Here is a 17,972-nt window from a genome sequence, read left to right as displayed (position 1 = left end):
TTAATAACAAGGTTATATCATTATATGAATGATGTAATGGACACACCCAATTAAGCGTAGCATAAGATCTCGTCATTAAGTTATTTTCTATAAGCTTACGATACATAGTTACCTAGTCCTTATGACCATGAGATCATGTAAATCACTTATACCGGAAAGGTACTTTGATTACACCAAACACCACTGCGTAAATGGGTGGTTATAAAGGTGGGATTAAGTATCCGGAAAGTATGAGTTGAGGCATATGGATCAACAAAGGATTTGTCCATCCCGATGACGGATAGATATACTCTGGGCCCTCTCGGTGGAATGTCGTCTAATGTCTTGCAAGCATATGAATAAGTTCATAAGAGACCACATACCATGGTACGATTAAAGAGTACTTGTCAGGAGACGAGGTTGAACAAGGTATAGAGTGATACCGAAGATCAAACCTCGGACAAGTAAAATATCGCGTGACAAAGGGAATTTGTATTGTATGTGAATGGTTCATTCGATCACTAAAGTCATCGTTGAATATGTGGGAGCCATTATGGATCTCCAGATCCCGCTATTGGTTATTGGTCGGAGTGAGTACTCAACCATGTCCGCATAGTTCACGAACCGTAGGGTGACACACTTAAAGTTGGATGTTGAAATGGTAGAACTTGAAAATGGAATGGAGTTCGAATATTTGTTCGGAGTCCCGGATGAGATCCCGGACATCACGAGGAGTTCCGGAATGGTCCGGAGAATAAGATTCATATATAGGATGTCATTTTATGTGAATTAAAATGTCGCGGAAGGTTCTAGAAGGTTCTAGAAAAGTCCGGAAGAAACCACCAAGGAAGGTGGAGTCCACATGGGACTCCACCTCCATGGCCGGCCAACCCTAGTGGGGGTGGAGTCCCAAGTGGACTCCCCCTTAGGGGGCCGGCCACCCCCCCATATGGAAGGTGGAGCTCCCACCTCTAGTGGGAGTCCTAGCTTGGCTAGGTTTCCCCTCCATATGGAAGGTTTTTGGTTCGGGTCTTATTCGAAGACTTGGAGACCAACTCTTGGGGTTCCACCTATATAATGAGGGCCAAGGGGGAGGGGGCCGGCCACCTCAAACACCACCAAGGTGGCCGCATCCCATAGTGGCCGGCGTCCCCCTCTCCCCAAACCCTAGCCGCCCCGCTCCTCTACTTCCCGCACGCTTAGCGAAGCTCCGCCGGACTTCTCCACCACCACCGACACCACGCCGTCGTGCTGTCGGATTCAAGAGGAGCTACTACTTCCGCTGCCCGCTGGAACGGGGAGGTGGACGTCGTCTTCATCAATAACCAAACGTGTGACCGAGTACGGAGGTGCTGCCCGTTCGTGGCGCCGGAACCGATCGTGATCAAGATCTTCTACGCGCTTTTGCAAGCGGCAAGTGAACGTCTACCGCAGCAACAAGAGCCTCATCTTGTAGGCTTTGGAATCTCTTCAAGGGTGAGACTCGATACCCCCTCGTTGCTACCATCTTCTAGATTGCATCTTGGCTTGGATTGCGTGTTCGCGGTAGGAATTTTTTTGTTTTCTATGCAACGTTATCCTACAGTGGTATCAGAGCCGTGTCTATGCATAGATGGTTGCACGAGTAGAACACAATGGTTTGTGGGCGTTGATGCTTATGTTATCTTTAGTTTGAGTACTTTGCATCTTTGTGGCATAGTGGGATGAAGCGGCTCGGGCTAACTTTACATGACCGCGTTCATGAGATTTGCTCCACGCTCGACATGCAACTTGTATTGCATAAGTGGCTTTGCGGGTGTCTGTCTCTCCTACTATAGTGAAGATTCAATTTACTCTTCTATTGACAACACTAGTATCACCGTTGTGGTTCATGTTCGTAGGTAGATTAGATCTCTATCGAAAACCCTAAAAAACGTAAAATATGCAAACCAAATTAGAGACGTCTAACTTGTTTTTGCAGGGTTTGGTGATGTGATATGGCCATAATGTGATGATGAATATGTATGAGATGATCATTATTGTATTGTGGCAACCGGCAGGAGCCTTATGGTTGTCTTTAAAATTCATGTTGAGTAGTATTTCAAAGTAGTTGTAATAGTTGCTTCATGGAGGACAATCATGAAGACGGCGCCATTGACCTTGATGCTACGCCGACGATGATGGAGATCATGCCCGAAGATGATGGAGATCATGTCCGTGCTTTGGAGATGAATATCAAAGGCGCAAAGACAAAAGGGCCATATCATATCACATATGAACTGCATGTGATGTTAATCCTTTTATGCATCTTATTTTGCTTAGATCGCGACGGTAGCATTATAAGATGATTCCTCACTAAAATCTCAAGATAATAAAGTGTTCATCCTTAGTAGCACCGTTGCCAAGACTTGTCGTTTCGAAGCATCTCGTGATGATCGGGTGTGATAGAATCAACAAGTGCATACAACGGGTGCAAGACAGTTTTGCACATGCGGATACTAAGGTGGCCTTGACGAGCCTAGCATGTACAGACATGGTCTCGGAACACGAGATACCGAAAGGTAGAGCATGAATCATATGGTTGATATGATGAACACTTTGAATGTTCGCCATTGAAATCACACCTTGTCTCGTGATGATCGGACTTAGGTGCGGTGGATTTGGTTCGTGTGATCACTAAGACAATGCGAGGGATATTGTTTTGAGTGGGAGTTCACCTAGTTTTTAATTAAGTTGAATTAAAATTTGAACTCAATTTGTCATAAACTTAGTCTAAACTATTGCAAATATATGTTGTAGATATGGCGTCCCCAATCAATTTTAACCAGTTCCTAGAGAAAGAAAAGCTTAAGAGCAACGGTAGCAATTTCACCGACTGGTTCCGTCATGTGAGGATTTTCCTCGCTGGCGGAAATCTGCAATATGTGCTTGATGCACCGCTAGGTGACCCTCCTGCAGAAACAGAAACCGATGAAGTAAAGAATGTTTACGCGACTCGGAAAACTCGGTACTCTCAAGTTCAGTGTGCCATCCTATGTAGTCTGGAAGTCGATCTTCAAAAACGTTTTGAGCACCATGATGTCTACTTCCCCCTCCTTTTCCTGTAGACAGTGTTGGGCCTCCAAGAGCAGAGGTTTGTAGAACAGCAGCAAGTTTTCCCTTAAGTGGATCACCCAAGGTTTATCGAACTCAGGGAGGAAGAGGTCAAAGATATCCCTCTCATGCAACCCTGCAACCACAAAGCAAGAAGTCTCTTGTGTCCCCAACACACCTAATAGGTGCACTAGTTCGGCGAAGAGATAGTGAAATACAGGTGGTATGAATATATATGAGCAGTAGCAACGGTGCCAGAAAATAGCTTGCTGGCGTGTAGTTGATGGTGGTAGTATTGCAGCAGAGAGTAACGCAAAGAAACAAGAAACAAGCAGCGATAGCAGTATTTAGGAACAAGGCCTAGGGATTAGACTTTCACTAGTGGACACTCTCAACATTGATCACATAACAGAACAGATAAATGCATACTCTACACTCTTGTTGGATGATGAACGCATTGCGTAGGATTACACGAACCCTCAATGCCGGAGTTAACAAGCTCCACAATTTGTTCATATTTAAGTAACCTTATAGTGTAAGATAGATCAAAAGACTAAACCAAGTACTAACATAGCATGCACACTGTCACCTTCATGCATATGTAGGAGGAATAGATCACATCAATATTATCATAGCAATAGTTAACTTCGCAATCTACAAGAGATCATGATCATAGCATAAACCAAGTACTAACACGGTGCACACACTGTCACCTTTACACACGTGCAGGAGGAATAGAACTACTTTAATAACATTGCTAGAGTAGCACATAGATGAATAGTGATACAAAACTCATATGAATCTCAATCATGTAAAGCAGCTCATGAGATCATTGTATTGAGGTACATGGGAGAGAGATGAACCACATAGCTACCGGTACAGCCCCGAGCCTCGATGGAGAACTACTCCCTCCTCATGGGAGCAGCAGCGGTGATGAAGATGGCGGTGGAGATGGCAGCGGTGTCGATGGAGAAGCCTTCCGGGGGCACGTCCCCGTTCCGGCGGCGTGCCGGAACAGAGACTCCTGTCCCCCAGATCTTGGCTTCGCGATGGCGGCGGCTCTGGAAGGTTTCTGTGGGTTTCGTCGAACGTATCAGGGTTTTCGATCCAGGGGCTTTATATAGGCGAAGAGGTGGCGCAGGAGGGTCGAAGGGGCGACGACACCATAGGGCAGCGCGGCCAGGGCCTGGGCCACGCCGGCCTATGGTCTGGGGGCCCAGTGCCCCCCCTCTGGTCCTTCCCGGGTGTTCTGGATGCTTCCGGTGAAAATAGGAACTTGGGCGTTGATTTCGTCCGATTCCGAGAATATTTCGTTACTAGGATTTCTGAAACCAAAAACAGCAGAAAACAGGAACTGGCACTTCGGCATCTTGTTAATAGGTTAGTTCCAGAAAATGCATGAATATGACATAAAGTGTGCATGAAACATGTAGATAACATCAATAATGTGGCATGGAACATAAGAAATTATCGATACGTCGGAGACGTATCAGCATCCCCAAGCTTAGTTCTGCTCGTCCCGAGCAGGTAAAACGATAACACAGATAATTTCTGGAGTGACATGCCATCATAATCTTGATCATACTATTTGTAAAGCATATGTAGTGAATGCAGCGATCAAAACAATGTATATGACATGAGTAAACAAGTGAATCATAAAGCAAAGACTTTTCATGAATAGCACTTCAAGACAAGCATCAATAAGTCTTGCATAAGAGTTAACTCATAAAGCAATAATTCATAGTAAAAGCATTGAAGCAACACAAAAGAAGATTAAGTTTCAGCGGTTGCTTTCAACTCATAACATGTATATCTCATGGATATTGTCAACATAGAGTAATATAATAAGTGCAATAAGCAAGTATGTAGGAATCAATGCACAGTTCACACAAGTGTTTGCTTCTTGAGGTGGAGAGAAATAGGTGAACTGACTCAACATTGAAAGTAAAAGAATTGTCCTCCATAGAGGAAAAGCATCGATTGCTATATTTGTGCTAGAGCTTTGATTTTGAAAACATGAAACAATTTTGTCAACGGTAGTAATAAAGCATATGTATCATGTAAATTATATCTTATAAGTTGCAAGCGTCATGCATAGTATACTAATAGTGCCCGCACCTTGTCCTAATTAGCTTGGACTACCGGATCATCACAATGCACATGTTTTTACCAAGTGTCACAAAGGGGTACCTCTATGCCGCCTGTACAAAGGTCTAAGGAGAAAGCTCGCATTGGATTTCTCGCTATTGATTATTCTCAACTTAGACATCCATACCGGGACAACATAGACAACAGATAATGGACTCCTCTTTTATGCATAAGCATGTAACAACAATTAATAATTTTCTCATATGAGATTGAGGATATTTGTCCAAAACTGAAACTTCCACCATGGATCATGGCTTTAGTTAGCGGCCCAATGTTCTTCTCTAACAATATGCATGCTTAACCATAAGGTGGTAGATCTCTCTTACTTCAGACAAGACGGACATGCATAGCAACTCACATGAAATTCAACAAAGAGTAGTTGATGGCGTCCCCAGTGAACATGGTTATCGCACAACAAGCAACTTAATAAGAGATAAAGTGCATAATTACATATTCAATACCACAATAGTTTTTAAGCTATTTGTCCCATGAGCTATATATTGCAAAGGTGAATGATGGAATTTTAAAGGTAGCACTCAAGCAATTTACTTTGGAATGGCGGAAAATACCATGTAGTAGGTAGGTATGGTGGACACAAATGGCATAGTGGTTGGCTCAAGTATTTTGGATGCATGAGAAGTATTCCCTCTCGATACAAGGTTTAGGCTAGCAAGGCTTATTTGAAACAAACACAAGGATGAACCGGTGCAGCAAAACTCACATAAAAGACATATTGAAAACATTATAAGACTCTACACCGTCTTCCTTGTTGTTCAAACTCAATACTAGAAATTATCTAGACCTTAGAGAGACCAAATATGCAAACCAAATTTTAGCATGCTCTATGTATTTCTTCATTAATGGGTGCAAAGTATATGATGCAAGAGCTTAATCATGAGCACAACAATTTCCAAGTATCACATTACCCATGACATTAATAGCAATTACTACATGTATTATTTTCCAATTCCAACCATATAACAATTTAACGAAGAAGAAACTTCGCCATGAATACTATGAGTAGAAACCAAGGACATACTTGTCCATATGCTACAGCGGAGCGTGTCTCTCTCACATAAAGTGAATGCTAGGATCCATTTTATTCAAACAAAACAAAAAAAACAAAAACAAACCGACGCTCCAAGCAAAGCACATAAGATGTGATGGAATAAAAATATAGTTTCAGGGGAGGAACCTGATAATTTGTCGATGAAGAAGGGGATGCCTTGGGCATCCCCAAGCTTAGATGCTTGAGTCTTCTTGATATATGCAGGGGTGAACCACCGGGGCATCCCCAAGCTTAGAGCTTTCACTCTTCTTGATCATAGTATATCATCCTCCTCTCTTGACCCTTGAAAACTTCCTTCACACCAAACTTCTCATAAACTTCATTAGAGGGGTTAGTACATAATCAAAAACTCACATGTTCAGAGGTGACACAATCATTCTTAACACTTCTGGACATTGCTCAAAGCTACTGGAAGGTAATGGAACAAAGAAATCCACCCAACACAGCGAAAGAAGCAATGCGAAATAAAAGGCAGAATCTGTCAAAACAGAACAGTCCGTAAAGACGAATTTCTAATAAATACTTCCGTTGCTCAGATCAGAAAACTCAAAACTAATTAAAGTTGCGTACATATCTGAGGAACACGCACGTAAATTGGCATATTTTTCTGATTTTTCTACAGAGAAAACAGCCCAGATTCGTGACAGATAGAAATCTGTTTCTGCGCAGAAATCCAAATCTAGTATCAACCTTCGATTAGAGGCTTCACTTGGCACAACAAAACACAAAACTAAGATAAGGAGAGGTTGCTACAGTAGTAAACAACTTCCAAGACACAAATATAAAACAAAATACTGTAGCAAAATAACACATGGGTTATCTCCCAAGAAGTTCTTTTCTTTATAGCCATTAAGATGGGCTCAGCAGTTTTAATGATGCACTCGCAAGAAATAGTATTTGAAGCAAAAGAGAGCATCAAGAGGCAAATACAAAACATATTTAAGTCTAACATACTTCCTATGAAAAGGAATCTTGTAAATAAACAAGTTCAAGAAGCATAATGCAACAAGCATAGAAAGATAAAACAAGTGTAGCTTCAAAAATTTCAGCACATAGAGAGGTATTTTAGTAACATGAAAATTTCTACAACCATATTTTCCTCTCTCATAATAACTTTCAGTAGTGTCATGAGCAAACTCAACAATATAACTATCACATAAAGCATTCTTATCATGAGTCTCATGCATAAAATTATTACTCTCCACATAAGCATAGTCATTTTTATTAGTTGTAGTGGGAGCAAATTCAACAAAGTAGCTTTCATTATTATTCTCATCATCAAATATAGGAGGCATATTGTAATCATAATCAAATTTATCCTCCATAACAGGTGGCAACAAAAGACTACTATCATTATAATCATCATAAATAGGAGGCAAAGTATCATCAAAGAAAATTTTCTCCTCAATTCTTGGGGGACTAAAAATATCATGCTCATCAAAACCAGCTTCCCCAAGCTTAGAATTTTCCATATCATTAGCAACAATGGTATTCAAAGTGTTCATACTAATATGTTCCATGGGTTTTTTAATTTTCGGATCAAACCATCCATGTCTTAAATCAGGAAATAGAGTAAAAAGCTCATTGTTGTCCATTATGCCTTACTAGTGTAAACAAGAAACAAAAAGTTGCAATTGCAGGATCTAAAGGAAATAGCTTTGAGTACTTACGGCGCCGGAAAATAGCTTGGTAGCCGAGGTCCGGAGTGTGAGTACCTTTTACCTTTCCTCCCCGGCAACGGCGCCAGAAAGTAGCTTGATGTCTACTTCCCCCTCCTTTTCCTGTAGACAGTGTTGGGCCTCCAAGAGCAGAGGTTTGTAGAACAGCAGCAAGTTTTCCCTTAAGTGGATCACCCAAGGTTTATCGAACTCAGGGAGGAAGAGGTCAAAGATATCCCTCTAATGCAACCCTGCAACCACAAAGCAAGAAGTCTCTTGTGTCCCCAACACACCTAATAGGTGCACTAGTTCGGCGAAGAGATAGTGAAATACAGGTGGTATGAATATATATGAGCAGTAGCAACGGTGCCAGAAAATAGCTTGCTGGTGTGTAGTTGATGGTGGTAGTATTGCAGCAGTAGTAACGCAGTAAAACAGTAAACAAGCAGCGATAGCAGTATTTAGGAACAAGGCCTAGGGATTAGACTTTCACTAGTGGACACTCTCAACATTGATCACATAACAGAACAGATAAATGCATACTCTACACTCTTGTTGGATGATGAACGCATTGCGTAGGATTACACGAACCCTCAATGCCGGAGTTGACAAGCTCCACAATTTGTTCATATTTAAGTAACCTTATAGTGTAAGATAGATCAAAAGACTAAACCAAGTACTAACATAGCATGCACACTGTCACCTTCATGCATATGTAGGAGGAATAGATCACATCAATATTATCATAGCAATAGTTAACTTCGCAATCTACAAGAGATCATGATCATAGCATAAACCAAGTACTAACACGGTGCACACACTGTCACCTTTACACACGTGCAGGAGGAATAGAACTACTTTAATAACATTGCTAGAGTAGCACATAGATGAATAGTGATACAAAACTCATATGAATCTCAATCATGTAAAGCAGCTCATGAGATCATTGTATTGAGGTACATGGGAGAGAGATGAACCACATAGCTACCGGTACAGCCCCGAGCCTCGATGGAGAACTACTCCCTCCTCATGGGAGCAGCAGCGGTGATGAAGATGGCGGTGGAGATGGCAGCGGTGTCGATGGAGAAGCCTTCCGGGGGCACTTCCCCGTTCCGGCGGTGTGCCGGAACAGAGACTCCTGTCCCCCAGATCTTGGCTTCGCGATGGCGGCGGCTCTGGAAGGTTTCTGTGGGTTTCGTCGAACGTATCAGGGTTTTCGATCCAGGGGCTTTATATAGGCGAAGAGGCGGCGCAGGAGGGTCGAAGGGGCGACGACACCATAGGGCGGTGTGGCCAGGGCCTGGGCCGCGCCGGCCTATGGTCTGGGGGCCCAGTGCCCCCCCTCTGGTCCTTCCCGGGTGTTCTGGATGCTTCCGGTGAAAATAGGAACTTGGGCGTTGATTTCGTCCGATTCCGAGAATATTTCGTTACTAGGATTTCTGAAACCAAAAACAGCAGAAAACAGGAACTGGCACTTCGGCATCTTGTTAATAGGTTAGTTCCAGAAAATGCACGAATATGACATAAAGTGTGCATGAAACATGTAGATAACATCAATAATGTGGCATGGAACATAAGAAATTATCGATACGTCGGAGACGTATCACACCACGATCCACATGAGTTGATAGAAGAGTTGAAGACTATTTTTGAAACTCATGCGGCCGTGGAATGCTATGAAGCATCGAAACACTTCTTCAGTTGCATGATGGAAGAAGGTAGCTCCGTTAGTGAGCACATGCTCGTTATGACCGGGCATGCGAAGAAACTCAGTGACTTGGAAATAGTTATTCCTAACAGACTGGGGATATTCCACTTCACTTTATTTTCAGAGTTTCGAAGATGGCTCCCGCACCCGCTCCTAGCCTAGCCCACCACCTCTAGCCGCCGCCGCCGCTCACCGCCGGCAGCCTTCCCCAGCTCTCCCCCTCCCCTCCCCTCCCCTCCCATGGCGCCCCCCTCCAGCTCCGACGCGTCCGCCGCCCGCAGCAACCCGCGGTGGCTGGAATCCGCCGACGACTGCTCCGAGGAGAGCTCCACCAGCCGCACCTACCGCGACGTCGCCGCCACCCCTACCCCGCCTCCCGCCGCCGCTGCGCCTGCCCCCGCGGCCGGTCAAAGGACCGCGCCTGCGAGCAGGTCGCCGGCGAGAGAGCGGATCCCGGCCTCCGCGCGCATCGGCCCACGCTCCGAGGTCCACCGTGTCAACCGCGCCGCCGAGCTCGACGCCGAAGGCTATCAGCGGCCGCGCCGCAGGCACCACCAGCGCCGCGCTCCACCTCGTCCCGCGCCAAGCCCCCGCCGCCGCAGCACCTCTCCGGGGAGCTCAGAGCTCTGCTTCCCGCTGCCTCGACCCCGGCCACCGCGTCCGCGATCGCACCAACAAGGTGCGCTGCCGCACTTGCCTTGTGCTCGGCCACTCCTCCGCTGACCGGGAGACGTGCGCACGCGAGCAGCAGCGCCGCCTCGAGGCTGACCGCGCGCGGGAGCGCCGTGACGGCGGCCGTGCACGCCCTCAACCACCGCCGGCGCTGCTTGAGACGAGGCCGCCGCCGCCGCCCCCCATCACGGCTTCTCCACCGCCCGCGGCCCCTGCCCCTGCCCCACCCGCCGCCGCGCCTGTGCGTGTCCTCCTCTCTCGCTCTGTTGAGATGGAGGAGGCTGAGCTCACGCTGCAGCGTGCCATGGTGGCCACCATCACAGGGACCAGGCCCGTCGTGTCCGCGACCGACATGGAAAACGCCCTCTATGCCATGTTTGACCTTGCTCCCGGGGACTTCACCGTTCACCTCCACCTGCCCGAAGACTTCCTGATCCTCTTCTCCACCAGAGCCACCATGGACCGCGTCGCAGGCGAGCATCTCGTCAACACTGCCAACTTCTCCTTCCTCCTCCGTCCTTGGAGCAAGCTCGCCCACGCCGGCACGGGCAGGTTGGATCAACGCGTTGAGCTGGAACTCCGCGGCATCCCCGCCCAGGCCTGGCACCTCTCCACGGCGGAGCACATCCTCGGCTCGGACTGCTGGATCGAGCGGCTGCACCCGGCGACAAGATCCCGCACCGACATGGCCATCTTCCGCGCCACGGCGCGCACGAACAACCCGTCCGCCATACGCGCCCAAGCCGTCTTGGAGATCGTCGAGATCGTCCCGTCGCACGTCCCGTCCGCGCCACCCACACTCAGGACGCTGACCTACTCCATCGACATCCGCGTCGTGCCCACCAGGGCCGGCACAAACGGCGGCACGCGCCCTCCTCAGGCTGGTGACCACGATGATGCGCCGGGCAACGGCAATGGTAACCCAGGCAACGCCGGCCAGGGCGCTGGCCACGGCCGTTCCCGCCGCCGCGGACGAAAGCGTCGCCGGACAGAAGGTGCTCCCGATGGTCGCGCCGACGGCATGGCCATTGACTCCATTGGCTGGACTGCTCCGCGCGCCGCTCGGGCCGACGGAGTTGGCGTCGACGCCACCTGGGGCCGTGCGGCGGCGCCGCCGCTGCAGCAAAGACTGGTGGGCCCTTGGCCTGCTCAACGTGGGGCCCGCCGTCCTCGTCGCTTTGCCAAAAAGGGTAAGGGCAAAGCTCGTCAAAGCTCCACTGCTAGGATGGAGTACAGGCCCAAAGCTGCCACGCCACCGCTCCCCGTGCCGACAGGATCAGAGCCGCAGACCGTTGCACACGCAGCCGCGGCAGCTGGCGTTGCGCCATTCGCTGAGCCCCCGTCTCCACATCCACCGGGGCCCGCCGAAAGCCTGGCCCCCTCGGCGTGTAGCGCGGGTGAGGACGACGCTGCTGGGGCCTCTTCTGCCATGCCCGACCAATGCGACAATGGGGATCGGTGCACCCTCCCTTCTCAGATGCTTTTGGAAAGCGAAGTTGCCGATTCCATGCCATGCCAAGCTGCCACGGCCTCTGCGGCGGATCACTTGTCGGGGCAGGCTGGTGCTAGCTTGGACCTCCCCTCCGCTGCTGGTTTGGAGGGTTCTGGAGACCGGTCAGCGCCTTTCGTGTCAGCCTCGCACTACACTGAAGAGCCATTTCAAACTGCTGCTGACCTTCCCGCCCCTAACCTGGCCCCGCTTCTGGATGCTCCTGCTGATGAGGCCAACTCCACGGCCCACGAGACACAGCCCATCACCATCCTTCAGCGGCCCGCCTCCGCTGCCCCGGCAGCATCTCCGCAGGCCCAGCGTCAAGAGCATGCAAGCCGCTTCGCCTCTCCGCCGATCACCATGCGTAGAACAAGGCCACGACCGCCGCCGCCACCGACCACCACCCAGCCTCCGGTGCCCTGGACGCTCGGCGACTTCCTCACTGCAGCGACCAAGCATGTTGACTCGACCCTCCCCACGCCAGGGAGAAGGGCGCGCCGGCAACCGCTGAACTTCTCTCCGCGGCGTGGCCGTTCTGCATCGACGACGGCCTCCTCAAACGCGCCGCCGCCCACAGCTGAACGACGGGCGCACGTGCAGGTTCTTCGCACGCTCGGCATCGTGGGCACCAACCAGGTGATCACCGCGGCTGAGATGAAGGCCTTCGACGACGTCTTCGCCGCTCCGATCCCACTCGCCGTCCTCACGGCCATTGCCGCTCTGGTCGACAGGCAGCTCCCTGCTTCCCTGGGCTCCCCCATGCCGTCCGATGCGCCGATCACGGCTTAGTTGTGCTTCACATTCCCTGTCGATCTCGTCTTAATGGATTTAGGCCTTAAGATTGTTGTTTGGAATGTCCGTGGTCTCAACGCCCGCGCACGCAGAATCGCGATCCGCACTCTCCTCGCCACCACCGATGCATCCATCGTGTGCTTCCAGGAGACGAAAATGGAGTTGATTCATAGGAACATTGTACTCGAGACGCTTGGCTCCGAGTTCGACGACTACGTCTACCTGCCGGCGGAGGGCACCCGTGGGGGCATCTTGCTCGCCTGGAGGACCAGAGAGGTGACCGTCACCGATCCGATGTTCACGGCGAACGCGCTGAGCGCCAAGGTCCGCACGCCCACGACCACGGCTGCCCCCTGGTGGATCACCGTAGTTTACGGACCACAAGACGATGCCGCCAAGATTACATTCCTTCAGGAACTGCGTGACATCCGCGCTGAGTGCACCGGGCCATGGATGCTTTGTGGAGACTTTAACCTCATCTACAAGGACGATGACAAGAGCAATGGGAACCTTGACAGGCGCATGATGGGGCGCTTTCGCCGGCTGCTAAACGACCTCGCTCTCAAAGAGGTTTACCTCAATGGAAGGCGATACACATGGTCAAACGAGCAATCTCCGCCGACCCTTGTCCACCTCGACCGCGTGCTTTGCACCGTCGACTGGGAGGAGCAGCACAGCCACTGCCACCTACGTTGCATTGCATCTGTGGTCTCTGATCATAGCCCGCTACTCCTCGACTGCTCCCCCTTACCGCCAACCCACCGCCGATTCCACTTCGAGGACTTTTGGACTAGCCTTGATGGATTCGAGACCACTGTCGCGATGGCATGGCAGTCCGTCGAGGACAGAGACCCCTTCCGACGCTTGGTCTTGCGCTTGCAGGCCACGGCGCGATGCCTCACGAGCTGGAGCGCCCGCTCCGTTGGCAGCATAAGAGATAAACTCGCCATCTCCAGGGTGTTGCTGCTCAAATTTGACAAAGCCCAGGAGGACCGGCAGCTTACCGCGCAGGAGGAGTGGCTGCGCAACGCGATTAAGCGAGGTTATTTGGGCCTGGCTTCCCTGGAACGGACGATCGCGCGTCAGCGTGCCCGGATTGCGGCCCTCAAGGACGGTGATGCCAATACCTCGTTTTTCCATCGGCAGTGCTCTTACCGCAGGCAGAAGAACAGGATTCACGCCCTGGACGTCAATGGCACGGTGCTCACCGACCCAGCTCACATGGCAGAGGCTGCGTTCCAACACTTCGACGGGCTTCTGGGCACGGACATGAGCCGCGATTGCACTCTTCACCTCCAGGACCTGATCGAGCCTGACGCCACCCTGGATTGCCTCGAGGCCCCCTTCGGCGAGGAGGAAATCTGGCAGGCCGTTAAACGCCTGCCCGCGCGCAAGGCACCTGGCCCAGACGGATTTACGGCCGAGTTCCTGCGCGCTTGCTGGACCATTGTTAAGCATGACATTGTCGCTGCATTCCAACAGCTCTACGAGATGCGCGGGCGCGGGTTTGCCCAGCTGAACCAGGCATTGCTCACGTTGCTGCCCAAACATGCCGGCGCCAGCACGCTACGCGACTACCGGCCCATCAGCCTCATACACCTCGTGGCCAAGCTCTTCGCCAAAGTCCTCGCCCTGCGCCTCGCCCCCAAGCTCGACAAGCTCGTCAGCCCCATCCAGAACGCGTTCATCGCCGGCAGGAGCCTACACGACAACTTCGTCCTGGTTCGCCAGAGCGCTCGCCTGCTGCACCAACTGAGGAGCCCACGTCTGCTCATCAAACTTGACCTGGCCCGCGCCTTCGACTCCCTGTCATGGCCCTTCCTCTTCGAGGCGCTTCGGCAATATGGCTTCGGTGATCGCTTCTTGGAGTGGCTGGCCGTGCTCCTAGCCTCCGCCAGCACCAGAGTCTTGATCAACGGCGACCCAGGTCCGCCAATCTGGCACCGCCGTGGCTTACGCCAGGGAGACCCGCTGTCCCCACAGCTGTTCGTCCTCGCTGTTGATACCCTCGGACGGCTTTTCCGCCGCGCCACCGAGCTCGGAGTGCTACGCCGGCTACACCCACGTCGCGTGCTACCATCGATATCGCTCTACGCCGACGACGTCATTCTGTTCTGCCACCCGCTTCGGGAGGAGATCGAGGCCGTCAAGGCCATGCTCGAGCTCTTTGGCCGCGCGTCGGGACTGCACGTCAATTACGGCAAGAGCACGGCCACTCTCATACGCTGTGCCCCAGAGGAGGCGGCGCCGGCCATCGCCCTGCTGGACTGCCCTGTCGCCGAGCTGCCCATCACTTACCTAGGCATTCCGCTCACCATCCGCAAGCCCACGAGCGGACAACTGCAGCCGATGGTGGACAAGGTGGCAAGCAGATTACCCACCTGGAAGGCCGGCCTCATGGGCAAGGCTGGCCGCCTCGCCTTGGTGAAATCCGTCCTGGGTGCGATCCCTATTCACCAGCTGCTTGTCCTGGCTCCTTCCAAGAAGATCCTCAAGCTCATCGTCAAGATTGAGCGAGGCTTCCTCTGGTCGGGACGCGCGGCCGCCAATGGCGGGCACTGCCATGTCAATTGGCAGCGCGTCGCCCGTCCCCTAGCCTACGGTGGCCTGGGGGTCCATGACCTGGAGAGAACCAGCATGTCCCTGCGCTTACGCTGGCTATGGCTGAGCAGAACGGACGGCCGGCGTGCCTGGCATGGCCTGGAGCTTCAATTCTCCGATCAAGAACAGGCCCTGTTCTTCGCTTCCACGACTATGATCCTCGGCAATGGCCGCGACGCCAAGTTCTGGGACGACCGATGGATTGAGGGCCGCTCGGTGCGTGAGATCGCGCCATCGCTGTTCAAGTGCATACCAAAAAGACGCCGCAAATCCCGCACCGTCGCCGATGGGCTGCAGGGAAACACTTGGGCCTCAGACATACACGGCAACCTGGGTATCCAAGAGATCGGCGAATACCTACTCCTTTGGCGAAGGATCGAGGGCACGATGCTCAGCGGTGAGCCGGATCGGCTCAACTGGAAGTGGACTGCCTCGGGAGTATATTCTGCCAAATCTGCCTACATGGCCACTTTCCACGGGTCCACGGTGTGCCCCGCGGCCAATTTCATCTGGCGCACCTGGGCGCCCCAGAAGGTCAAATTCTTCCTCTGGCTGGCCCTCCAAGATCGCTGCTGGACCGCGGAAAGGCTTGCTCGAAGAGGGCTGCAGCACCACCCCAGATGCCTGCTTTGCGACCAGCTGCCTGAGACTATGCATCATCTTCTGCTGGAGTGCCCGTTTGCCAAGCAAGTTTGGCATGAGGTGCTCTCCGGCTTCGGATGACATGTAGGATCCCCCGGCGCCGAGGACGCCTCGCTCAGTGACTGGATGGCAAAGGTCAAGCCTGCACTCCCAAAGCCGCTTCGGAAAGGGTTCGCATCAGCCTCCTTGCTCATACCTTGGATGCTCTGGAAACACAGAAACGACTGCGTGTTTGACAGGGCCCAGCCATCGACGCAGACACTGCTCGCCAACATCAAGGAAGAAGCTTGTCTCTGGGCAAGGGCGGGTGCTCTAGGACTGAGAGCCGTCCTTCCAACCAGCTGGGATGTGCACTAGGCATACCATCCCCTACCCTGTATCACCGTCTCCTAGGAGATTTGTAATTACAACTCTTTCTTTTCAATGAAATGAAGCGCAAAGGTCCTTTGCGTTTTCTCGAAAAACAGACTGGGGATTAATCGTATCCTTCAATCACTGCCACCTAGTTACAAGAACTTTGTGATGAACTACAATATGCAGAACATGAACAAAGAGTTACCTGAACTCTTCTCCATGCTTAAAGCTGCTGAGATTGAGATCAAGAAAGAGCACCAAGTGTTGATGGTCAACAAGACCACCAGTTTCAAGAAACAGGGCAAGTCTAAAGGCAAATTCAAGAAGGGTGGCAAGAAAGCTGCCACGCCTCCTGTGAAACCTAAGACTGGCCCTAAACCTGATGCTGAGTGCTATTACTGCAAGGAGAAGGGACACTGGAAGCGTAATTGCTCCAAGTATTTGGCGGATCTGAAGAGCGGCCTTGTCAAGAAGAAGAAAGAAGGTATATCTGATATACATGTTATAGATGTTTATCTTACTGGTTCTCGTACTAGTACCTGGGTATTTGATACTGGTTTGGTTGCTCATATTTGTAACTCGAAACAGGAACTAAAGAATAAACGAAGACTACTGAAAGATGAAGTGACGATGCGTGTTGGAAATGGATCCAAAGTCGATGTGATCGCTGTCGGCACACTTCCTCTACATCTACCTTCGGGATTAGTTTTAAGCCTAAATAATTGTTATTTTGTACCCGCGTTGAGCATGAACATTATATCTGGATCTTGTTTAATGCAAGATGGTTATTCATTCAAGTCTGAGAATAAAGGTTGTTCTATTTTTATGAATAATATCTTTTATGGTCGAGCACCTGAAAAGAATGGCTTATTTCTGTTAGATCTCGATAGTAGTGATACACATATACATAACATTGATGCTAAGCGAATTAAATTGAATTCTACTTATATGTGGCACTGTCGTCTTGGTCATATTGGAGTGAAACGCATGAAGAAACTCCATACTGATGGATTACTTGAATCACTTGACTTTGAGTCACTTGATAGATGCGAAGCATGTCTGATGGGAAAAATGACTAAGACTCCATTTTCTGGTATGATGGAGCGAGCTACTGACTTATTGGAAATCATACATACCGATGTGTGCGGACCAATGAGCGTAGCATCGCGCGGTGGTTATCGTTATGTTCTAACCTTCACAGATGATCTGAGTAGATATGGGTATATCTATTTCATGAAACATAAATCCGAAACTTTCGAGAAGTTTAAGGAATTCCAAAGTGAAGTAGAAAATCAACGTAACAAGAAGATCAAATTTCTACGATCTGATCGCGGAGGTGAATATCTGAGTTATGAGTTTGGCATGCATTTAAAGAAATGCGGAATACTTTCACAATTGACACCGCCGGGAACACCACAACGTAACGGTGTGTCCGAACGTCGTAATCAAACTCTCTTAGATATGGTTCGTTCTATGATGTCTCTTACTGATTTGCCGTTATCATTTTGGAGTTATGCATTAGAGACAGCCGCATTCACTTTAAATAGAGCACCATCAAAATCCGTTGAAACGACACCGTATGAATTATGGTTTAACAAGAAACCTAAGCTGTCGTTCCTTAAAGTTTGGGGTTGCGAAGCCTATGTAAAGAAGTTACAACCGGACAAGCTAGAACCCAAAGTGGAGAAATGTGTCTTCATAGGATACTCTAAGGAAACTATAGGGTACACTTTCTATCACAGATCCGAAGGCAAAATCTTTGTTGCTAAGAACGGAACCTTTCTT

Source organism: Lolium perenne, chromosome 2 (genome assembly GCF_019359855.2).
Source record: "Lolium perenne isolate Kyuss_39 chromosome 2, Kyuss_2.0, whole genome shotgun sequence".
NCBI lineage: Eukaryota > Viridiplantae > Streptophyta > Magnoliopsida > Poales > Poaceae > Lolium > Lolium perenne.
This window is presented reverse-complemented; position numbering follows the sequence as displayed.